The sequence below is a fragment of the Notothenia rossii genome, assembly GCF_949606895.1.
Source record: "Notothenia rossii genome assembly, chromosome: 8".
NCBI lineage: Eukaryota > Metazoa > Chordata > Actinopteri > Perciformes > Nototheniidae > Notothenia > Notothenia rossii.
In genome coordinates this window covers 44,534,940-44,560,768 of record NC_136906.1, presented here as the reverse complement: position 1 = coordinate 44,560,768, position 25,829 = coordinate 44,534,940, and the positions used below count along the sequence as shown (strand labels likewise).

The 25,829-nt window shown below is 44.6% G+C and overlaps 1 long non-coding RNA gene across 1 annotated transcript in view; it reads right to left on the bottom strand.

Moving 5' to 3' along the window:
- LOC307014674 overlaps window positions 1-19,166 on the bottom strand; it is a 34,814-nt gene extending 15,648 nt beyond the window's left edge. The window contains exon 1 of the long non-coding RNA XR_013801290.1: window positions 18,769-19,166. This is a non-coding gene — a long non-coding RNA (uncharacterized lncRNA). The remainder of the gene's footprint in view (window positions 1-18,768) is intronic.
- Window positions 19,167-25,829: the final 6,663 nt, after the last annotated feature.

Here is a 25,829-nt window from a genome sequence, read left to right as displayed (position 1 = left end):
GGCGTTCCCTCTCATCAGAGCCGCAGCATGACCTAAACGCACAGCAGGGGAGATGGTGGCTTTCTTGATAAAAAGTGAGGCCCCCAGTATTTTTAGACGGTATGTCGAATCATTTGCACACATGAGAGTAAACGCATCGTTAGATCTGGTGAGTTTGATCCTCAAATCTACAGAGTTCAGGAGAAGCCTCTCGCTGAAAAATATATCGGTGTGCAGGGCCCCCATTAGATGGAGTTCTCGAGATTCAGCTGTGAATACAGCTCTCTTTACTAGACCCTTGTTAGGGCCATTGGCGATCACTATGGAGTTCATAGATCCCGCGGTGTCTTTATAAAATAAACCGGCAGTGAACTGAGTTTTTAAAGTAGAATCAGAGTAATTCAATAGCGTTTCAATCATTGCTCTGTACGGATGAGTCGAGCTGGACTGAGAAATCAGCCTGTCCCCTAGAATAACGTCGCATTGGTTAAAAATTGTATTCAGTGGATAATTAACGAGGGCCACGGGGGCATCAGCTGCCAGATTAGTCCCATCTGCGTTGGTTGTTTTGATCCTGAGATGCATCAAGGTGTCATTCATATCGAGGTATTTATCCCCGTCCCCGGGAATGAAAAATTCAATGGGTCCGTCATCTGTAATGGCAGACAACGGAAGGACCTCTGTGTAGTGTTTTTCATCGATAGAAAGCTGCGTCATGGGAGCCGAAAATAAATCTAGCTCAGCCATACTGCATTCAGCAGATTTGTGATGTAAAAGAGCCATATTTAACACTCTAAAATATATCTCTCCCCAATACGTTCCTTCTTCGGGGGAGTTTTTTCCCTAATGATTTTCTCTTGACTGTCTGCTTCCCCTTTTTAACGCCGGCCGGAACCTGTTTTCCTGGAGGTCTCTTCCTGGCCCTTCTTGCTAAAACCATCAGACCTCCTGCTCCTTCTTGAGACCCCTGATCTGATTGGCTGCTAAATTTATGGACCGCCTTATTGATAACATCTGATGCAATATTTTTGGCCGCCGATTTCAGATGAGGTTTAGCTATGGCAAATCCCTTTCTCACCAGAGGGGCTACAAAACGAAATAATCTGGAGAATATAGAACCAATACCTCGGCCGTACATAACTGGTGTTCCATAAAAACTAGGCAAGGACCCCCCAGCTTGATTTTCATAGTAACTCACAAAACGGTGTGGATCGTGATGAATCATCGTTTTGCAAAAGATTGCCCGGCTTTTGAAGGTCGGAAATGAAGTCACTACACTCTTGCCGTAGGTAAACTTTATCGGCTCGTTCTGATCGTTTTTTATCTCTATCTGTATATTCTCAATATGCGTTTTTGTTACTGGCAAGTAGTACGCAGGACTAAAATACTGGGTGATGGTGTCGCCGAATGTCCCTTTTATATCTACGGTTCTCAGGAGAGGAGCAAAAGCATCACCTACCCGCTGGTGACTGACCACGTTACTATAACAGTAGAGATGAGTTACGCCTGCATTTATATCTGCGGGGTGGGCTGCTGATTTATCATCAACTTTGAGCCACTGGTCTGGTTTTATTCCAAGCATATAAGCCACGGTCTTTGGAAAGCGAAAACGATATTGTCCATCTCCTTGAAATTCAATTTTCCTGTGAATTGGACTATAATACAAACTAACACCAGAGTCAATTTTTCTGAAGCAGGACTCGAGTTCCACCATGAGCTGACTTATGCTACTATAGTAACCTCCTCGAAACATTTGAAGCTTTAACTTGCTCGCTATCGCGGGGGCTTTTGGTTTCTTTATCCATTCAAAATAGGCTACTTCTAAAGGCTTGTTATACCAGGTGTGGGGGTATGACATTTCTGTCATGGCGACCTGCCACGAACCGTCCAAGTGTAAAGGTTGTGCTAGGTTTACCTGATAACTAGAGCTTGTATTGTTTTGAAATACATCAAGGCTGGCATTGGACGGCAGCGTAATGTAGAACCCTTCATTTATCTCCATGGCTGTAATGAAGGACTGAGCGTTGAGTCTGTTTGTTTTTATACATCCTTGATGGCGCCAGTCTCAACCCAGCTGTTGAATTTCTCGGGCCAGTTCTTCCAGCATACAAACATTTGTTTTTTCCCCCTCAACACACGTCTTTTCAGAATTTTCTCCACTTGAAAAGCCTTGTCACTTGATACCTTCACTTTTTGTAACTCTTTCTCATAAAAAGTCCCCTTGATCTCTTCTCCATCATAATCTTTGAGTTTGTAAACAGGTGGTTGACGAGGTATGCCTTCAGACACCGTAAATAATTTGTCCGTATAACTCTGCTCATATTTTTTATCAAAGACCCCTCTCAATTTGGATATTCTTACAAGCTCACCCTCCTTAAAGTTCATTTTCGTAGCAGCTTTTTTACCATGGCTGGAGGGGGTGTACAGGTTGCGAAACACTTGAGCCGCATTTTCCTTGGTCACCTGCAGTGGTGTTATTTTAATACCGGACTTCCGGATGTGCTTTGCCGTGTGAAGACGTGCGTGCGGGAGCTCCGTGTAAAAGTAGTCAATAATTTTTAACATCGACACATTTCTATCAACTGGGAGGGTTGGACGCATAACGTTTGGTTTTGGGAGCTGAGAGGTGAATTTTTGGTGCAGTTTGGGACCGAAGATGACTTCTCGTTCGGCCCGAGCGGGGCGAGAGAGACAACGCATGGCGGGCAGCAGCACCAACAGGGCCTCCTCAGCTAGCAGTGACGCAGCTAGCCCACTACGTGCTAACGCTGAAATACCTCCGTGGGCTAAGGACATGATGTCGGAGATTAAAAAAGCCAACGACGGAATAACTAAATACAGAGAAGAGACAAAGACCGAGATCACAAGGTATAAAGAAGAAATAGAAAAGGGAAGAAGAGAAATGATGGCCGAGATGCAAAAGTGGACTAAGAGTTTGGAGGAGAGCGCCGAGGCCCGGTTTGAGCTGCTGCGGGGAGAGGTGAAGCTGATTGGTGATAAAACTAGCAGTCTGGCAAACAGGATGAACGAACGGGGAAAAGAGGTGGATGCAACGTTAAATGAACAATCTGACGCTTTAACAGACATGGAGACGAGACTGAAAGAAATGGAGAAGGAGCTGCTGAAGCAGAAGGGACGAAATGAAGACCTCGAGGCACGCTCACGGCGCAATAACATCCGGGTCGTGGGGGTCAGAGAAGGAGCCGAGGCAGGCAAGAAGCCGTCAGAGTTTATGGCTGGTTTACTGGAGGAAAAGTTGGGACTAGCAGCAACACCGACGCTGGACCTAGCACACCGGGCCCTCGGAGCGAGGCGAGACGGGAATGTAGGACCACCGAGAGCCTTCGTAGTGAGGTGCCATTACTACACAGAGAAAGAGGAGATACTGAGGAAGGCGAGGGAAATGGAGAGAACACCCGAGGGTCGGAGCGGAAACATTCACATCTTCCCAGACTTCACCCAGGAGGTAAACAACAAGAGGACGGCCTTCAGAGAAGCGAGAGGCCTCCTGCGGTCCTGCACGGGGGTCAGATACGGGTTGCGATACCCGGCAACCCTGGTGATCACGCCAGAAGGAGGACAAACAAAGACCTTTGAGAACCCGCAAAACGCTGTGGATTATATCAGAAAGGAACTGAGCCCCGGGTGAAACAATGGACTGCCTTGATTCCGGCTAAGGACCGACCTCCAGTTGTTATTCAGAGCTCCGTTGTTGCTGTGGGGGGATCGGGGACCTGGCCGCCAGCATATATATGGTTTGTACCTTATGGAGCTGGCCTCCAGTAGTTATTCAGGGCTGTGTTGTTACTGTGTGTAGTTGGGAGACCTGGACTCCAGTAGTTATTCAAAGCATATTTTTATAAACCTAATTCTTTTTGGGAGCTACTGTTGCCCTCCCTCATATTACTGTTGTACGCTATTCAAGGTTTAAGGGACTATTGATCCTCGCTGCCACTGTTGCATACCTTCTATGGTATTACTGTTTATTTTTATTTCATTACTGTACCTTATTCAGGGTCTCATTGTTCGAGCCCCCCCCTCCCTCGTTTGTTTTTCTTTTCCCATTAGGGGATTGAGTCAAAAGGGTGATGTTATGATTCTGATAATGTGAAATACACGGAGCCGCACACGGTTAGCTCGATGTGCAGGAGATGGTGGACCGGTTGGACACAGCAGTGCTCGCTGAAGAGCATTGTATTTATGATTATATATGTTATGTGTTATATGTTGATTGTATCTGTGTGGGTGATCCCCCCCCCCCTCCCCTTCCTTCCCAGTCCCCCTCTTTTTTCTTTTGCTTTTGCTGCCAAGACTTCAAGGTGCTATCCGGATAATGGGTACCATAGGGGTGCAATGGTGACATTGGGCTACAGTCTCCTGATATGTCACCAATCATGGATCCAAGCAGAATGGACACAAAACTGATGAGCTGGAACCTGAGGGCGATCAATAAGCCAGCGAAACGGAGTAAGGTATTTTCACATTTGAGAGACCAGGGCGTAGGGATAGTTTATTTACAGGAGACACATTTGTTGAATAAGGACCACCTTAAGCTCTGTAGGGGGGGATTTACTCAGGTCTATCATTCAAACTTCAATGGTAAGAGCCGGGGAGTGGCCATCCTTATACACAGGAATGTACAATTTATAGAAACAACCACTATAAGAGATAAGCATGGCCGGTATATTATTGTGGTTGGAAAACTGTTCAACATCCCGGTGGTGTTGGCAAATTTATATGCTCCCAATTGGAATAATGTTCAATTTTTTAAGGACCTATTTTCATTATTACCTAATTTGGATACCCATAATCTGATTCTAGGAGGTGACTTAAACTGTGTCCTCGATTCAACTCTGGACCGCTCTAGCCCAACATCCAAGGTATTAAGTAATTCAGCACAATGCATTAATTCTTTTTGCGAGGTATATGGTATGTTTGATCCATGGAGATTCGTAAATCCGACCTCCAGGCAGTACTCTTTTTACTCTCCACCACATCGGACATACTAGACTAGACTAGAATTGATTACTTCTTATTGGATAATAAACTGACCTCTATGGTAATGCATATAGAATACTCTGGTATTGTAATATCCGACCACAGCCCAGTCATATTGAGACTTCACTTTCCTGAAAACACGCCACCTCAGAGAATGTGGCGTCTTAATAACAGGCTATTGGCAGATGACAATTTTACAAAATTCATAAATTCGCAAATAGACTTTTTCTTAGAGCTTAATGATACCCCTGACATAAGTAGTGGCATTTTGTGGGAATCCTTAAAAGCGTATATACGAGGGCAAATAATTTCATTTAATGCTGGTGACAGGAAGAGAAAGATGAAACGTATTACAGAATTAACTAGGGCAATAAAAGAAGTCGACCTGGTAAACTCTACAGCTCCCTCTGAGGAGCTACATAGAAAGCGGATCTTGCTACAAACTGAATATGATGTCTTAACGAATCAACGCGAGGTGGATCTATATCTTAGGTCCAGACAGGATCTCTATGAGCATGGTGAGCGTGCGGGTAAGCTCCTGAGCCACCAGCTGAAGCAATCAGCGGCTGCTGGCATGATAGTGGAGATAGGTGATAATCAAGGCAACAAAATTATTGATCAGAAAGGTATTAACAACCAATTTAAGTCTTTTTATAAGGATCTGTATACCTCAGAAATAAATGACAACGAGCGAGTGAAGAACTTCTTTGAGAATCTAGAAATGCCATCCATAAAGAGGGCAGAAAGGGATAGATTAGAGGGACCTCTGACTACGAGGGAGATAGAGAAGGCAATTCGGAATATGAAGACGGGTAAAGCGCCGGGCCCAGATGGGTTCCCAAGTGAATTTTATAAGACATTTGCGCCTAAACTTGTACCCCTACTCTGTAAAGTATATGAAGAGGCCCTTGAAAAGAATACTTTACCTCAAACAATGTCACAGGCTATGATCTCCGTGCTCCTTAAGAAGAATAAAGATCCGCTTAAATGCGAATCGTACCGCCCAGTGAGTTTACTTGGTTGTGACTATAAGATATTGACCAAAGTACTGGCAGCTAGGATTGAGCCTGTGGCAAGTGGGATAATACATCCTGATCAGACAGGGTTCGTGGCTGGTAGACAACTCTCCAGTAATCTCCGTCGCCTTTTCAACGTGATATACACTGGGGATGACAACATTGAGCCTGAGATTGTATTATCCCTAGATGCTCACAAAGCCTTTGATAGAATAGAGTATTTTTACCTGTTCACGGCTCTCGAGAAGTTTGGATTTGGTCCTAAATTCCTTTCATGGATACAGATAATATATGCAAGCCCCCAGGCTATGGTAAGAACGAACAATGTGATATCTGAATTCTTTCCCCTGTTTCGGGGAACAAGGCAGGGGTGCCCTTTGTCACCCCTGCTCTTCGATATGGCAATTGAGCCCCTTGCAATAATGCTGAGGAGTGCTGTTGGACTTGGGGGAATACGCAGGCGGATGCAAAGCCATAAGCTTTCGCTATACGCTGATGACCTCCTCCTTTTCCTGTCAAACCCTATCATAAGCGTCCCAGTGGCTCTGGATATTATTGACGGCTTCGGGAAGGTCTCAGGGTACAAAATTAATCTAGAGAAAAGTGTCCTTTTCCCAATTAATAAGCAGGCGAGGAGACTGTCATTTCAGGCCTATCCTTTCACAACACATAAAGATAAGTTTACCTACTTAGGTATTAATGTAACAAGTAAATACAAAGATCTATTTAATCATAACTTTAAGATAACACTGGATAAGGCAAAATTAGACATGGAACGATGGTCAACTCTCCCCCTATCATTAGCAGGGAAGATACATTCTGTTAAAATGAATATAATGCCACGGTTCCTTTATTTGTTTCAGACGATTCCGGCTTTCATTCCTAAATCATTTTTTAAGGAACTGAATAAATGTACATCCACCTTCATCTGGAATAAAACGGTCCCCCGGATAAGAAGAGAGTTCCTTGAGAGACAGAGGGAAGAGGGAGGCCCGGCTCTACCAAATTATATGCACTATTATTGGGCCGCCAATATACATAAGTTGTTGTTTTGGGTCTCGCAGCTAGACGATGATGAAACCCCAGTGTGGGTACATATGGAAAGATATGCATCTAGCCCAGTGTCCCTGCGCTCCCTGGTCTGTGCTCCTCTGCCTTTAAGCAAACACCTTTACACTAATAACCCTGTTGTACATGATTCTATTAAGATATGGATCCAGTTCAGAACACATTTTAAAAACAGAAACGCCCTCCTCTCTGCTCCCGTTTATGGCAATCATTTGTTTACCCCGGCCCTTGGGGGAGCAGCGTTTAGAGAATGGCATAGAGCTGGGGTGGAATGTGTTAGAAATCTTTTTAAAGATGGGATATTTATGTCGGCTGCTCAACTGGAGAAGGAGTATGGCATTTCCTCAAAGACTAATTACCTCAGATTTTTTCAGGTTCGAGAATTTGTTAAAAAAACATTCTCTTCATCCCTCGTTCTCCCACAGAGTGGATGGATTGATGAGCTATTGGATACGAACCCGACCTTTAAAGGGGTGGTTTCCAGGATTTATGTCAATATCCAGAGGGTGGCTTCCCCATCCCTTGATCTCATAAAAAGGAAATGGGAGGAGGAATTGGAGTTGGACATATCAGAGGTGGACTGGGGTAGGGCAGTGGATCTAATACATTCTTCTTCCATATGTGTTAGACATGGATTAATACAGTTTAAAGTGTTACACAGACTTCATTTCTCAAGGGACAAACTGGCAAGAATCTACCAGGGGACTGATCCGACTTGCCCTAGATGTAAACAGGTGCCAGCTAATTTATGCCACATGTTCTGGTCTTGTCCCAGGCTGAAAGATTTTTGGACCAAAATCTTTACAGCCTTCTCATCTATTTATAATAAAAATATAGAGCCTGGCCCTCTGACAGCCATCTTTGGTGTGGCACCAGAGGAAGCAGGACTAACAACTGCTCAGAAGAAAGCAATGGCATTCTCGTTATTGTTGGCCAGGAGGTTGATTTTATTTAACTGGATAAAGACAACACCACCATCTCATAAACGATGGATAGAGGAGGTAATGACACATCTTAAATTGGAGCACCTTAGATTTACATTGCAGGGCAACACTAAGAAGTTTTATAAGGTCTGGCAGCCTTTTATCGCCCATCTTGAACGGGAGCTTTCATCTGCTTCAACATAACTGGCAGCACCCCCCCCCCCCACCCCCTCACCCCTCCTTTATTTTTTTTATTATTTTTTTTTATTTTTTTATTTTATTTTCTTCTGTCGGACATTGTTGTTTATTTATGCATTTTAACCTAAGAATGCCTGTCTTGTTATTGTTCCTTTAGTTTAGACCTGTATTTAGGTGAGTATGTGATGTGTATTTTGAGTCTTGTTATTTTGTGTTGTACTGGATGTGTGTTTGTATACAAAAATCAATAAAAACACTTTGATTATTATTAATACTGCGATGATAACTATTATTGTAACTTTCAATTAATTCAGGTAAGACGTCTATATATCTATGAGTGTTTTTAGCTGTAAAATACCTCCACATTTTAGTTTTCAGCGTACGGTTAAATCTCTCTACCACACACGCCTTCATATCACTGGCTGTTGCATAATGTACAATACCTCGTTTCTTCAATAAGGCTTGAAAAACTTTGTTAAAGAATTATTTCCCGGCGTCTGTTTGTATCTTTTTAGGAATCTGACTGTGTGTTAAAATTGTATCAAAGGCTTGGGCAACCTCTATACCAGTATTCTTCTTTATTGCCTGAGCATAGGCTTTTTTCCAAAATACATCTACGACTGTTAACAAATAATTAAAACCATCATTATGTTTGGACAGCGACTGCATATCGCAGAGATCAGCTTGAAATTGTTGTAGCGGTCTGAGTACGAAAACTCTGTTTCTTACAAAATTCACCCTAGACGGCTTATGCAAAGTATATGCATCCTGTTCAGATAAAAATTCTCTGACTTTCTCTACATTTACTTGTTTACCCGTTTCAATCTGTACAGCTCTATGGAGTTTATCAACGCCCCCTAAACTCCCTGGATTAGACGGAGTGTAATAAAAAACCCTTCGCATGACACGTTTCTCAGACATGTTCCCCGTTACAGCACCAGTGAGGTAATGAGTACAACAGTTTTTCTTACAACGCATTTTATTGATTTGGCACATATATCAAAAAAACATTTTCTCCAAACAGAGAATAAAAAAATATTTTAAAAGCACAAACGGGATTGTTAGGAAGGACACACTAGATCAAGTAAAATACAAATAAAACAGATAAAATAAAAAAACATACTTTTACGAAAATAAAACTATCAAACTCTTCCTATTGCTGCCAAGAGTCCCAGGCTGCTGTTATGTTCTTTGTCTGGGTCTCGTCAAGCCGTTTGTAAAACTTGTCGATTTTAGCCTCAAAGAGTCTTGTGTTTCTGAGATTGTGCAGAATCGCCTCAGCAGCTCCAAAGATCCTCTTCCCCGACACATGAAGGTGGCTCTGGTGTAGAGCGTCCCGAATGGCTGGAATGAAACGAACGGTCCACAGTCTCTTTACCACTTCATCATAGTGTCGATCCAGATAGTATTCTTCGGTCGGAAACAAACACTCATGTTGAATTTGACTGGGATGGTCGACTTGACATCCGTAACATTTCTCCTTTCTGTACAGATGTAGCACCCTGTCCAGCAGATGAACCACTACAGCTTTTACCGTATTCAGGAACGAAGCCGTCCTAGTACCTTCTGCAGCATCCCCCTCTGGAGCATAAGAAAAGCATGGCGATTCAATGTCTGCTACCGGGTAGTGTGAAGAAGCTGTTGATATCCCTGGAGACACGGATGGAGTAGATGGAGGTTGATCCATATCCAGCCAACCAGTAACATCAATGGCAGCAACATATCGATATAGGGATTCCAGCTTGTTGGAGATGATGGGGGTCCTCCAGGCGTTTTTTCCAGGCTGCAACTCGCGGTTAGAGACTTGTTTTTTCTCAGATCCATGGTTAGTGTTCAGTGAATGTCTTTGAGCGGTCCTTACTTTTAAATGATCTGGGGAGGGGGGTGGGACTTGTTATGCTGAGTGGGAGGAGGAGTCATCTGCATAGGTGAGAGTCTTTTTCACCAGTATAATGTCCATCGATGTCTGACTCTGTTTAAAAAGTTCTTTAAGCTTTGTAGATTTCTCATCAATCATTTTCAGCCAAGCAGTCAGAGGCACCCGCAAGGATGTTTGAAAAATCCCGCATGTAGAGTTGAAATACTCCAAAACAAAATCATCAGAGGGGTCCTTCCCCTGCGTCAGCAAACGGCTTGCTCGGTAATACCATCGTCCAGATGGTCCGCTTTTAGTTTCCCAGACGGTGCTTGTCAGGACTCTTTTCACTTCTGGCAGCGGGGGGATATTTCCTTCTTCTTCCTCCACATTGAGGGGTAACGGTGAGAACTCTTCTCTGATCTCGCTTTTTGTTTGCGTTTCTTTGCTTTTTGTTGCAAATATCTTGTACACCGCTGGTTTCACAGTATTTTCTTGATGCACTACTTCTTCCGATACAATGGTTGCGTGGAGATCTCTGGAAGACACCAGAGTTAACACAGCCCAATCTGTTGAGGTCAACGTCGCTTTAACACTGTGGGGTCCATACGTTTCTCCATTCTTCAGGTTGTAGAAATGCAGTTCATTCGCCATATAGTTGAATACGTATCCCCAAACATGTTCATTTTCCAGAAGCCATTTCTCTTCAAGATCTTCGACCGGAGGTGTTTGAACCCGGCACAGATACTGCATCCGTTTCTTGACTGGCGCTCCGGACAGATGGCGGTAAGTTGTCACATGCGTCTCGCTGATTAAACCCATATCGAGGCGTCTCTTGGCCATTTTTTCTTTTTGGAGAGATGACTTGATGATTGGAAATGACTGGCTTTTTATCTGCACGGGGTTCTTTTTTTTTTATCTCACTCCACCCCCTCGGTCTTCTGACATCACATAATTGGGGCGGGCCCTTCTGTCACTTTTATGCATACTAATGTGATGGAAGCGGCATTTTGTTTTAATAGACTTGGGGGCGGGCCCACCTGTCACTTTTTATGCATACTAATGTGATTGAAACATTTTTTATGATACACCATAAGGCGCAACAGTGGGGGCTTTTCACACCTGTGAATACACATCAACCCCCTCCTATCGACGGATCTCACACCTACTTAGGATATCACACCTACTTGAGATCTCACACTTCGAACAAAGGGAGGCGGGACTTAGCTCATTAGCATAAGTAGGGGAAGGTGTGACCTGTCACAGCACCTGTCACCCCCTATGCATACTAATGAGATGAAAGCGGGATGAATTTTACTACTTACGTCAAACGCGTCATATTACATCACACAGGGGAAACATCTCCGCTCTCTGACCGCGGGTTTAGCAGAGTTGCGTTGAGTAGAGCGGTTGGGTTTTAAGGAGCTGTCTCTCAACTGATCTTCACCATGGATGTATAATAAGAACGATCTTCTCACTTTGCTCAGCGCTACTGCTTGTTACAACTTTCATTTTCCGTACTTGCCATAAACTGTTATTATGGCTCAGGTTAATCTACCCCCTTCCGAAGTGAGCGTTTGTTCTTGGTTCTTGCCGGGCAGCCCAGTGGGTTCGGCTAAGAACCGGTTTTCGGTGTTTAGAGCCGGGCTCCGCTGCGGCTGAAACAGGAAGAACCAGAGCTAAATCAGGCTGTAGCCCGCAACTGGCTCTGGACTCAGAACCAGAGAAGAACCAGTTAAGCACCAGATAAGCACAATAATGGTTCTTGAACCGGTTTGGTTTATTGGCAGCTTGCAAACCACTTAAGAGTACTGGAGTGTGGTGCTGTTGCTTTGGTCTGGATCTGTGAGCTAACCACGCCCCGTTCATTTGCATATAAGGAATGGAAATGTGGCATTATGAAATACAAGTCCCCTGACATAAATAAATGTGGCATTATGAAATACAAGTCTCTTGAAATAAATAAATAAATGTTTCATTATGAAATAAAATTCTCTTGAAATAAATAAATGTGTCATTATGAAATAAAAGTCTCTTAAAATAAATAAATAAATGTGTCATTATGAAATAAAAGTCCCATGAAATAAATAAATGTGTATTTAAATGTACAATGTATACATATTTATTGCCTCATTTATTTAATTCAGAATGTATTTCATAGGCATATTTATATATATATGTATTTATTTAATTATTTATGTATTTATTTAATTATTTATGTATTTATTTAATTTTGGCTTAAATGGCATTTCATAGATAAGTGCCGTTCGAATTCTCTAGATCAGGGATGGGCAAATGGCGGCCTGCAGGCCTCATGCGGCCCCCACCTCCTCTTTTTGCGGCCCTCAGATTAATTTATAAACAACGTAATTAATAAAAAAATGTTACTTGTAGTACTGATACCGTCCACTAGACTCCTAGTTACGTTGCGAGCTGCGTACATGATTTCAAATACCGCAAAAATAATCTGTGACGCATTTGTGTGTATTGTGTTTGTTTCCCGGGGAAACCCTCACAAGAAACACTGGCTGTTGTTATGCCTGCTGTGACGTTCAGTTTCCTCTTGTAATTATGCCTTTACAAGCTTAAAAGTTGTTTTTATCATCTGAATTTGGCGAAACAAATGTAATATTCTTAAAACCAAGACTTTGTTTATTTGAAATCAGATGAAAACAACCTGTCACGGACCCTGCCGTGTTATCTATGATTACTACGCTTTTCATTCATAATTTCAGCGGGAGGGAGGGGGAGTGGTGCTGAGGAACAGCAGAGTGCGGGCTGACAGGTGTCTGTGTTGACATTCCCCTTATTGTTGAATAAGGGGAATGCAGAGACTGGCTACAAGTGTTTTAGGTTCAAATTAGACAAATGTAGCTCAGCGCAAGTTCAATCAGGAAGACAATATCATCTGGTGTCACACCTTATCTCAATAAGTGATCAGGGGCGTCACGCCCCGGCTAGCCAATCATCGCACCTGCTAACCCCTTTAAATCTGCTCTCCCCTCCCCGTCAGTTGTCATTTCAGGTGTCAACGCACAAGCAGCAGCAGGACTTCGCCCCAACTCCAGGCATATTCATCAGCTCCGCAGTCTTGCGGATTAAGCTACAGGCGGCGTTCCCCAGTCGGCTAGCGGTTCCAGCCGGCCGCCCCGCAAACCCGGATGCGGGAGGAAAGACAAGGAAATCGGGCTCCACGGAAGTTCCTCCGGCTTAATGGAAATGGCCTACTTCACGGGAACAATCGACGCACGCCTTCAGGCATCACTGGCATCAGGGCAGCTCAAATGCAGCGCTTCCGGCTTCACGCGGAACAGGCCTTCATCGCATGCGAAGCTTTACCCATTGCTGGCTTCAACCACAACCCCTACCGCAGGCAGGCAGGGCTTAAGCTACATCCCCTTGAAGCTACTTCCTCCTGCGCCTCACCTCTAAAACAGGCGTCAGGGTGGCGCTGGCTAGAGGCAGTTGCAACAAATTCATGAGATGTTTCGTTATATTGTTATGACATTCGGGTCATGCAGAGTGAGATCGCTACCCCTTTAAGAGAGGGGTGTGGCGCGTGCAGAGCGAGCGAGCGGGATACATGTTTTCTTGAAGTAAACGAGGCAGCAGAAAAGGAAGGTCTGTGATCTTGCGAATCTATCTTGCGAACAGAAGAGCTAAATAAATGCAACGACCTTCCAAGAAGAGCTTGCCTCTCTCCAGTCTTTCCGATAAATGGGTTATTGAACCCGAAGCGCGTTGCTTCTGCCCTGGGAGACGACACAGAGTCATGCCCCCCCCGTTTCCTCGACTACGGTCTGGGAGCCGACAGGAAGTTCAACACTATGCATTGCTACCTTTAGTTCAGGGTTAAGGTGAGTTTCAGGCAGTGTTGGGTTTAACGTGTTACAGTATGGAGTTTCAGTAACGTATTACTTTGCACAGTGTTACCTGAAATTAATGGTGTTTCGTAGGGCTTCTTTTCCTCAATGACCAAGTCACTGCACATTATCCTGTTTATGACACGACCAGATACTAAATAAATTAGGAATTGACTCCCAATATTAATTTAATGATTATTGACTGAATGATCGTATTTTCTTTTTTTTCTTCTTCTTCTCCACTAAGAAATATTCAGTTTCTCGGTGCACCAACGGCTGGATATGCGACAACAACATCTCCTCGGCAGCACTGTCCAAATCCGTTCCCAGTCTCTGATCCACTAAATCCTTACACATTTCAGAGGTGAATTAGGTTCAAGGTGAATATCGCGTCATGACGTAACGTTTACATCGCCGTTTCTCTCCCAATACCGCTGTCAAACAAACATCAATAGAGGATTGCGTCGGGTAGTTTTTAATCATACAAAGCAGATTTATCAGAACTACTTCTTCAAACTATATTTCTAGAACGCCGTGACGCATCGGTTATCATGTGATCCAGCGGCATTAACGCCGCTGCAGCGCGCGTGCACCGAAGTTATTCCATTGTTAACTCACACGCCAGCGGTCGTCGTTAAGCACTCACTGTCCGACTGTCACATAAGCAGACGATAATTATTTCCCATCTCTTAGCGACATGTTTCAGTATGGATTTATGCCGTCGGCATCACAACACCGTCATATGGTTATCTGGCATCCTACAGGTGATGTTACTAGCAACCAAGCTAATCAGTCATCTTGACTACTGTCACTATCATTGCGGCATTAAACCGTTTCCTACACAATAACAGATCTTAGTGCTGCCCGACTTGTATAAGTATTCAAGGTGCGGTCGCGTTCTAGTCACTTTGTTCAAGCGTACTGCTCGTTACAACTCTATTCGCTTTAGCGTAGGCCCTAGCATGACTGGTATAGCCAGGGCATTCTCGATGACAAGGTCAATGTTCCCCCTCTACGCACGGAGACAATGTAATCTTAATAGTGTGCAGGCCAAGGCTGGCTCTTCAAAGCAGATATTATTGACGCACTTTAAAGTTCCCATAATCCTTTCAGCGGAACTCTTTCAGCCTTAAGCGGGAGTCAAGTAAAGAGAAACAACGCGTGCACCAGCTATTCGGATAAATAATATTCATAGTTGTCTCTCCCCAGTTCAAATCACCCACTGCCCAGGGAGATCCCCTCATGCGTGCTTTTACGCCATCTAGTGTTCAAATACAACATTACTAACCTATAACTCAGCTCAACTGAGAAAGAGAAGAAGAAGAAGAAGAAGAGACTCCTTAGGAGCACAGCGTTCCTATTCATGAGGAACTATAGGCCCAGTCACACACCCGGAGTGCCTAGGCATCACATCAAGCTCATGGTATTAATGTTTCTCTAACCAAACTGCGTGCATCCACATAAACGTCAAGGCGTAGACAGCAAACATCTTCAACGACAGTTGCTGTTCCTCACCGGGCAACCGTACTTTGCATGCGGATAATCTTCGGCACGCATCATCTCCCGTTTCCTGGACGTGGCATCCGCCGGCCTCACGACGACCGTGTTTTCCCCGACTCTTAAGGACGTGCACTGCACATGCTCCGTTTTGGGGGGAATATCTGCATGAGATCATCCGCTATAGCGGCACGCTCAGATTTCCACTCCTGCTTACACATTTATTATCACACTCGCTGGATCTAACACTAGCGTCCCTCCATCATCCTCTCTCAGATGATAGAAGACGGTCCTAATCACTCAATCAGCTTATCAGCATCTATGACTCATCCTGGCGTACTTAACTGCTAATTAAGCTAGTCTATATCATGGGTCATGTCTCAGTATTTAACTAAGCGTATGTTTTTTCTGCGTGCATCTGCACTTCATTCATATTCTCGGGTTTATGCTCACTTGGCTTGGGTCAATCCAGGTCATGATATTCATGCATCACTGTACTCCAGCTAACAGCTCTCGTGCATTACTTGTCTACATCTCCCTCTTCGCCGGACATCGGCTCGTGCTGCCAATCCAAGATCTCTTCAGTTTACCTATGGTAAATATGCATATAACTGGTTGTGGCGTCCTAATAGCATATCAGGGCTTTCGTTCAGATAGGTGCAGCCACCTCTGCTGCCAATCAAGGCATTTCTCCCTCATCCCTGCAACTCGGACGGTGGTCCTCCTCCGCCTTCATATCCCACATTCGCCCGGACATTAGCGCGTGCTGGCTATCCAAGGTCTCTCAACAATAAAAATGGTAATTATGCCTATAACTGGTGGTGGTGGTTTCATAGCACGTCAGCATGTATACGTGTCACTGTGTTCATGTTTAACCCTGCATGTCAGGTCGCAACCTCCGGGTCTGCGCCATGTTTAACCCTGCACGTCAGGTTGCGACCTCCAGGTCGGTGTTCATGTTTAACCCCGCACGTCAGGTGACCTCCGGGTCCGTATTCATGTTTAACCCTGCACGTCAGGTTGTGACCTCCGGGTCCGTGTTCATGTTAAACCCTGCACGTCAGGTTGTGACCTCCGGGTCCGTGTTCATGTTAACCCTACATGTCAGGTTGTGACCTCCGGGTCTGCGTTATGTTTAACCCTGCGAGTGCAGGTTGCGGCCAGTGGGTCGCGTTATGTTTAACCCTGCGTGTGCAGGTTGCGGACAGAGGTCCACGTTAGGTTTAACCCTGCGAATGCAGGTTGTGGACATGGGTCCGCGTTATGTTTAACCCTGCGGGTGCAGGTTGCGGACACAGGTCCACGTTAGGTTTAACCCTGCGAATGCAGGTTGCGGACATGGGTCTGCATTAGGTTTAACCCTGCGAATGCAGGTTGCGGACATGGGTCTGCGTTAGGTTTAACCCTGCGAATGCAGGTTGCGGACATGGGTCTGCGTTAGGTTTAACCCTGCGAAGGCAGGTTGCAGACATGGGTCTGCGTTAGGTTTAACCCTGCGAATGCAGGTTGCGGACATGGGTCTGCGTCATGTTTAACCCTGCAGTGCAGGTTGCGGACAAGGGTCTGCGTCATGTTTAACCCTGCAGTGCAGGTTGCGGCCAGTGGGTCTGCATGTCTAACCCCGCAGCCCGGAAGCGATTCCGGCGCTTATCACGTCCCCATGTTAATCTCTCATTTCATCCATAGATTTCCGCAGCCAGCCGCAAGGTAAGAATTGCTCACAGCTCAGTACTTCATCCTTCACTTCTTTTGGGGGTTCATCAGAGCGGTTCTTTCCCTCCTGAATGATCATCCTGCAAACCCGGGGCCTAATCGCCAAAACATCATTACAGTTACTTGTTGTAATAAGTCAATCACTATTCCCGCATATCATGTGTCCCGATAATAAACATGTATTTCATACATCACGTCTCTCCTGATTGAAATGTAGCTCAGCGCAAGTTCAATCAGGAAGACAATATCATCTGGTGTCACACGTTATCTCAATAAGTGATCAGGGGCGTTACGCCCCGGCTAGCCAATCATCGCACCTGCTAACCCCTTTAAATCTGCTCTCCCCTCCCCGTCAGTTGTCATTTCAGGTGTCAACGCACAACCCTCCTCCACCCCTTCGCCTCCTGTCTCCTAATACAGGGCCAAGCTGAAACCTTCTCCCTTCAGATCGGACAAACTACTATCACCACCACCAGTGTCTAGACCCCGGGGGTTCATCAGAGCGGTTCTTTCCCTCCTGAATGATCATCCTGCAAACCCGGGGCCTAATCGCCAAAACATCATTACAGTTACTTGTTGTAATAAGTCAATCACTATTCCCGCATATCATGTATCCCGATAATAAACATGTATTTCATACATCACGTCTCTCCTGATTGAAATGTAGCTCAGCGCAAGTTCAATCAGGAAGACAATATCATCTGGTGTCACACGTTATCTCAATAAGTGATCAGGGGCGTTACGCCCCGGCTAGCCAATCATCGCACCTGCTAACCCCTTTAAATCTGCTCTCCCCTCCCCGTCAGTTGTCATTTCAGGTGTCAACGCACAACCCTCCTCCACCCCTTCGCCTCCTGTCTCCTAATACAGGGCCAAGCTGAAACCTTCTCCCTTCAGATCGGACAAACTACTATCACCACCACCAGTGTCTAGACCCCGGGGGTTCATCAGAGCGGTTCTTTCCCTCCTGAATGATCATCCTGCAAACCCGGGGCCTAATCGCCAAAACATCATTACCGTTACTTGTTGTAGTACGTCAATCACTATTCCCGCATATCATGTGTCCCGATAATAAACATGTATTTCATACATCACGTCTCTCCTGATTGAACTAATGTCTGGGTTAGTGTTCATGACTTCATGTGTATGTCATCTTAACGGTTAATCTCAATATACACACATTTTTCTTGCTTTCCAATAGTTTAAAATAGTTGTATTCCTCTGTTTAATAACCTGTTCAATACAAACATGCCACTTGTAAAAATGAAATAACATTTCTGTGAACTGATATTTGTTTAGTGAGCTTATTAGAGGATGTTCCCATTTTTTGGGGATGTTCCCTTTGATTGTAAAATGTCAATGAAGATGTCAGACTTAGTATATTTGTTAATAATTACATACAACCAGTGTTGTGCTAGTTACTGAAAACCAGTAACTAGTTACCATTACTAGTTACTTCATTTCAAAAGTAACTCAGTTACTTTACTGATTGCCCTCACCCAAAAGTGTGAGGTAACGCGTTAGTTACTTAAAAAAGGGCTCCCGTTAATGTTCTTATAGCCTTCATTTCAGTACTGTTATTGCATTGGAGAATAATACAATCTGTGGATCAAGAAATATCAATAGTAGAAATATCCTGCATGTGTTCTACAACATACCTGGCAATGGCTTTATCAACTTTTCCCTGGCTAGCAGTCCCTCGGTTAAAATCCAGCCGCTGTTGCTTAGCAGAGTCACTCTTGCTGGAGTGGCGTCGGATGAGTCTGGGTCTGTGGTTTTAGCTAGGCTACTAGCTTAGTCCCAGCCAGTGGCGGCGCCATATTATCTTTGTTGGGTAATCTATGGTAGGGCTAACCCATACAGTGGTGGTTCTCAAGTCAGTATTTGTAATGTAATGACATACACACTATATCACAATTAATCCTAGAAGTTCTGCTGTCCGTCTGCAATTTACTCGGCGCGAGTTTGGGGACTTTTCACTGTGAACGTGACGTATCAGTAATGCATGACGCAGCAGACCCAGATCTCTAGAGAGAAAAATCTTATATCTCTATGACTCTGAGCAGACCCAACGTTTCGTTGCTCTGATTGGCTGTAGGTCTATTCAAATTGCATTCGGAGGCATTTTTTATCTGACCGCGGCCGCGCTGATATTATAACGCAAAATAATTTCCACACCTAGAGTATAAAACTCCCCCACTACTTAGACTATTCCTTGCCCCCTCTAGCATAAGCCCGAATGGTATCAACCATATTGCGTCAGTAACGTGCACTTGTTGTTACAGCAGGATCAGTTTGTGTGTTGTGGACACGACCGGTAGATTTTCGCAATCCGTGTTAACAACATGCTTACCTTAACATATTTTTTCATGGTCGGGCTAAGGTAGGGCTAAGCCATTTCTTGGTATGGCTGTAGCCTACCCCAGCCATACCCTGGTGCCGCCACTGACTGTACTTAAGTACACTTTTCATCTCTGTTCGCCTCGCTGTTGGCGCCGCTCACCAACGTCTGGGAGCCGAGACTATATAAAAAAAATAACGGAGTAACGCACCATGTAGTAATGGTAACTGAGTTACTGAATTAAAAGATAACGTTAGAGTAATAGTCACTGACAAAAATAACGGCGTTACAGTAACGTGTTACTTTGTAACGCGTTAGTCCCAACACTGCATACAACACATGGGATTTTTGTTTGTGTGTGTTCCAAATGAATCTGCTGCCCCCTGGTGGCCAATGCCATCAATGATGTGGCCCCCACCACCATCAAAGATTAGATTAGATTGGATTACTTTATTTTCATTACAAAAATGCAAGCACAGTGTAACGAAATTAAGGAGGGTCTAACCAGAGTGCAAAACAGTCAGTTATATACACAATTATCAGAAGTATGTACAAAATAAATGATACGAAAATAAAGGTAAATAGATGGGAAATGTATAAATAAGAATAAATACACAGATAATAATAAATACAGTGAATACAGAATTGCGCTTCAGCACAGCACACGACAACAACTAGGCAGTATGGGACAGGGTTAATTGTCAGCAGTCTGACTGCTGAAGGGAAGAAGCTGTGCGTAGTCCTGTTTGTTCTACCCGTGAGGCTGCGGTAGCGTGTCCCAGAGCGGGTGCCACGTAGGGGGATAAACAGTGTATGGTTGGGGTGAGAAGAGTCTCTGATGATGTTTCGTGCCCTTCGCAGGCACCGCTTTTCATAGACTGAGGCTATGGAGGGGAGTGGAATCTTGATGATGCGTTGTGCGATCTTCACCACCCTCTGAAGTGATTTCTTGTCCTTGACCGTGCAGTTACCGTACCATACTGATATGCAGGTGGAGAGGATGCTCTCGATGGTGCAATGGTAGAAGTTCATTAGCACCTGGGAGGATAGGCGGAGTTTTGCCAGTTTCCTCAGGAAGAAGATGCGCTTGTGAGTCTTCTTAACTAGGGCTGAGGTGTTGGTGGTCCAGGAGAGGTCCTCCGAGATGTTGACTCCCAGGAACTTGAAGCTGGTGACCCGCTCAACCTCTTCTCCACTAAGATGGATTGGGGAGTGCGTGCCGTCTTTGTTCCTTCTGAAGTCCACAATGACCTCTTTCGTCTTCTTGGTGTTGAGAGCCAGGTTGTTGTTAGCGCATCACTCTGCCAGATGCTCAACCTCTTCCCTGTATGCAGTCTCATCATTGTTGCTGAGAACATCAGTTTGGAAGGAACGATGGTGTTAAATGCCGAGCTAAAGTCAATGAACAGGAATTGTACGTATGTGTTTCTCTGATCCTGAAAGATGGTAGAGGGCAGGGTGTAGTGCTGTGGAGATGGCGTCATCCGTACTTCTGTTCTGACGATAGGCAAACTGGTAGGGGTCAAGTGTGGGTGGGATGCATGATTTAAGCCGAGCCAGGACCAGCCTCTCGAAACACTTCATGATGGTCGATGTAAGTGCCACGGGTCGGTAGTCGTTAAGGCTTGTTGGAGAGGCGTGCTTGGGAACAGGCACAATGGAGGTGTATTTGAAGCACGTGGGGACTTTTGCTTGAGCCAAGGACAGGTTAAAGATGTCAGTCAGGACCCTGGTCAGCTGCTCAGCACAAGAGCTGAGTACACGTCTGGGGATGCCATCGGGGCCAGCGGCCTTATGTGTGTTTGTCCTGCTCAGTTCAGCATGCACATCTGTGGTGGAGAGTGTGAGGGGTAGATGGTCTGCAGGGAGAGTGGCCCTAGTGGCTACCTCATGATTGACCCTGTCAAAACGGGCATACAAATAATTAAGCTCATCTGGAAGAGAGGGGTCAGTTGACGGGGGGGAGGCCCGGGTGGGTTTGAAATCTGTGATGGTCTGTAACCCCTGCCACATGCGTCGGGGGTCAGAGGTGTTAAAGTGCTCCTCAATCTTTAGCTTGTGGCTGTGCTTCGCCCTTTTGATGCCCCGTTTCAGCTCAGCCCAGGCTAGACGGTAGTCCTGCGCGTCTCCTGACCTGAAGGCGGTGTCACGTGCCTTCAGCAGTTGGCGGACCTGCCCATCCATGGCTTCTGATTAGGGAATATTTTTTGATCTGTTTGGTGGTGGTGGCATAACTGATGTAGGTGTTGATGCAATCCAAAACAGAAGAGGTGTATGCGTCAATTTCTACTTGGGAATCCATAGTGGCAGTTACAGCGAAGTTGTTCCAGTTGGTGATGTGAAGCTGATGCTGTAAATTGGACTCTGCTCCCTCAGGCCAGACTTTCACTGTCTTGAGCGAGGGCTTGACTCGTCTGATAAGGGGGTGGTATTTGGGTAGAAGGAACAGTGAGATATGGTCTGACTGACCCAGATGGGGGAGAGGGAGGGCCTTATATGCATCTTTGATATTGGTATATACATGATCCAGGGTCTTATCTCCTCTTGTGGGACATGAGACATGTTTGTGGAATTTGGGGAGAACAGTCTTTAGGTTGGAGTGATTGAAATCTCCAGCAATGATGAAGACAGACTCCGGGTGTAATGTCTGTTGCGTGCTAAATGCTACATGCAGTTCCTTCATAGCTAGCTTAGCATTAGCATCGGGTGGTATATAGGCTGCAATTGTAATGATGGAAGTGAATTCTCTGGGCAGATAGAAGGGTCTGGATTTAACCATGAGAAATTCTAGGTCGGCAGAACAGTGCCTGGTAATGGTGCTGTTGTCTGTAAACCAGGAATTGTTGACATAAATGCACAGTCCTCCTCCGCGCATCTTACCACAGTCAGCTGTTCTGTCCGAACGGGTGCAGTGAAGGCCTAGTAACGTAATCGCGCTGTCAGGAACGCCCTCATGCAGCCATGACTCTGTGAAGATCAGAATGTTTGTGTCCATAATCTGTTTGTTGTTTATAATCCACAGTCGTAGATAGTCCACTTTGTGCACCAGAGACCGCACATTAGCAAGGAGAAGGCTGGGGAGAGGGGCGCGGTGCGGAGCCTGGGTTAGCTTCTCTCGAGCGCCCCCTCTACAGCCTCGCTTCTGCCTGCGATCTCTTTGCCGTCTACGGAACCTCCTTTTCCGGGGAGGCAATGTAAACAAACCCGGTGAACCCGTTGCTAGCCTGATGATGTCGTCGGGAGCGTTGATGGGGATATCCAGTGATCCAACATGTAACCCAATGTCCAGAAGGTCTTGTCTGCTGTACAGTGGGTTAGTACAGATGTTCTGGACGAACAGACTAAAGATAAGCGTGCAAATAATAACTCATTTTCTGAAACTGGCGCAGCATATACATGCACCACCATTCAAAGTTGCCCATCCCTGCTCTAGATGATAGGAGCTTAGGAACCATTGGACCTCCCTCACCGAAAGGAGAGGAGAAAATGCTGCCCCACAATGCCTTACAGCCGCAGCACTTGCCGTCACACAACAGTCGGCCGTTCACGGAAACAAACGATTATGACGGAGAAGTTATATCATGAAAGTTACGGTGCTTATTAAGCATTTTAAAACGTATGTGGTAACTTGCCAAAGTGCTTTGTTTTGAATCTTCATCAGTATTATAATCAAAAAGAGAAATATTAACATTAGTTTTTACTGAAATTATCAAATAAAGTCAACATTTCACTGAGCTGTGTGGGGTTTGTTCAACTTTTAAAAGATGTTTGAATGGTGATATACACAGTGATAGATGTTAAGGACTAATGTTTATAATAAATACATTTGTATTTATTTTAAGATATTTTCATACAATCATACGTATTGGGATCATTTTTATTAATGTGGACCGGAGGAAGAGGGTGACGATTATAAATGTCACTTTCCTTTTTTATTTCAATTACAACTTTGGTCATGAAGAATATGTTTCTCTGTTGTCCACGTTCATAAAGCATAAAACAACAGCATCAGAGCAGGGTGCAGAGTCTCTAGATGAGTCCCTCGTTCTTATTACACATCCATGTAGTCCGTTGTATAGAACACCGTAGTTTCCATAGTTTCACCACAGCAGCAGACCATGGATGTATAATAAGAACTGGATACAGCGTGGGAGGCGGGGCCTCATTCATCATTCATTCCTATGAGAGTTGCTCATTGGCGCATGATGACAAAATCATAGATATATATAAACACTAGATGGCTCATGGGAGATTTTCCAGCGTAGCTCACCGGCCGCCATCTTGCTACAGTCAACAGCTACTCTGGTACGCGCTATTGTAGCTGTTGTAAGGTGAGTGATCTGCACAAAAATACTCTTAAATCGCTGAAATCTTGATTGATTTAAAAACGGTTTGGTTTATTATAAACATTATTAGCATGGCTATGATACAGGATGCTTGGACATGTTGAAATTGCAGCTTTTCTTTGTGTATGAGCCTTGTGCCGTGGTTGTATTTATTAGCTGGCTAATAACAAGAGGCTGTGAGTGAGACCTAGTATTACAAAGTTGAACCATCAACTTTACACCAGTGGGAGAGGCAGAACTGCTCTTTCTTTTCAACATAACTTAAGTTACACATGATTTCTTCCAAGTGGTTTGGCTTGTTAAAAACATCTTACATTTTAGATACATTATGATACAGGAAATTGCTGGCTTTGTGTTTACAGAAGTACCTGACTATGCCGGACTTTTGTGCAGCCTACGGATGCTCTAATCGCCGCAGTCTGCAAACAAGAACCCGTGGATTCACCTTTCACCTGTAAGATATGACAATATTATGACTATAATTAGGATAATCGTTAATTACTTAGTGGATGTATGTACATTACAAGTCCTGCTACACAGGTTCAGTGGGGCTATGTGAGATAATAGTATTGCAAGATTGATGTGGACCCAGCCTCTTTAGAATATGTTGCTACCATTTCTTTACACAATTATTTAATGTTTCTTTTGGACACCTTTTTTATAACTCTTAGTGTGGTTGTCTTATTCTTAAAAGTATACATTACATACATACATACATACATACATACATACATACATACATACATACATACATACATACAATTAGCCCAAAAATATGATAATTTTGGTGTGTATTTTTGTCCTTACCCTTAATGTTAAAGGAAAGAAGGGAGGACAATGTTGACAATAATTTGTATATCTGGCTACCTTTCTCATGTTTTTCAGGTTCCCCAAAACCGGAGAGAGGAGGAGGCAGTGGGAAGTTGCCCTAAGAAGGGACGGTTTTGTTTCCTGTGGCAGGACACTGCTCTGCAGTGAGCACTTCAGGAGTGAGGACTTTGACAGGACGGGGCAGACTGTCCGGCTTAAAAATGGTGTTGTGCCAACAGTATTCAATTTCCCAGCTCATCTTCAAAGGGTATGTGTATCATTGGCCAACAAGAATTCAAGGTGTATAAGATTGATTTATAAATATGTGATTCAATGTCACACTTTAGTTTTTCTTTCTGCAAGTTTAGGAATAAATAATGTGTTGTGTATTACAGCACATTTTAAACACTCAACATGTCTTTAATTATGTTTATTTTAGCCGGAAGCAACAAGAAGCACAACCACTTCAAGAAAAGCGGAAGATGAACCTCAGCCTAATGTTGTGAGTATTCTGAATGTGGCCAAGACCAGAGAGATGGTCATTGATTTCAGGAGGAAGAGGACGTCTCCTCTACCCCTGTGCATTCTGGGAGAGGATGTGGGGCTGTTGTGGAGGACTACAAGTACCTGGGAGCAGAGTCCTGCATCGGGTCGGGTATCCGTGGGTACCCGACGGGTGACCCGCAAAAAATGTGATTTGCGGGTGGTATTTTTTCAAACGCTTTTTTCCGGGTTCGGTTCTGGGTAAAACAAAGATGATGCGGGCCGGGTTGCGGGTGTTGCATAATAAATATATTTAAATAATAATAATTTAGTTTAATGTTTAAATCCTCAGACCTCTCCCCCGCGGGACCGAGCATAATCCCTCTGCAGCGCATCTATCTGCTGCTGAGCGCGCCACATTCTGAATGGCTAAGGTGAAGCTCTCTAGCGGAGAATAGCCTACAGCATTTTCAATAACTCTTCCTCAAGAGCGAAATCCAACGTCTGGAAGGCTTTTGGTGTCCTCCTAGATGAGAAAATAACCAACATCCCACGCTTTTTGAGCCAAATATGCAACTGTGTGTGTTAATAATTACACGTTTTCACTGCTCATACTGTATATATGCGGGTTTGGGTCGGGTTGCGGATCTTGTGCCGGCGGGTCGGGTTGCGGAACTAATTGGCAATATGTGCGGGTAGCGGGGCGGGTTCGGTATTGCACGTCGCGGGTGCGGGGCGG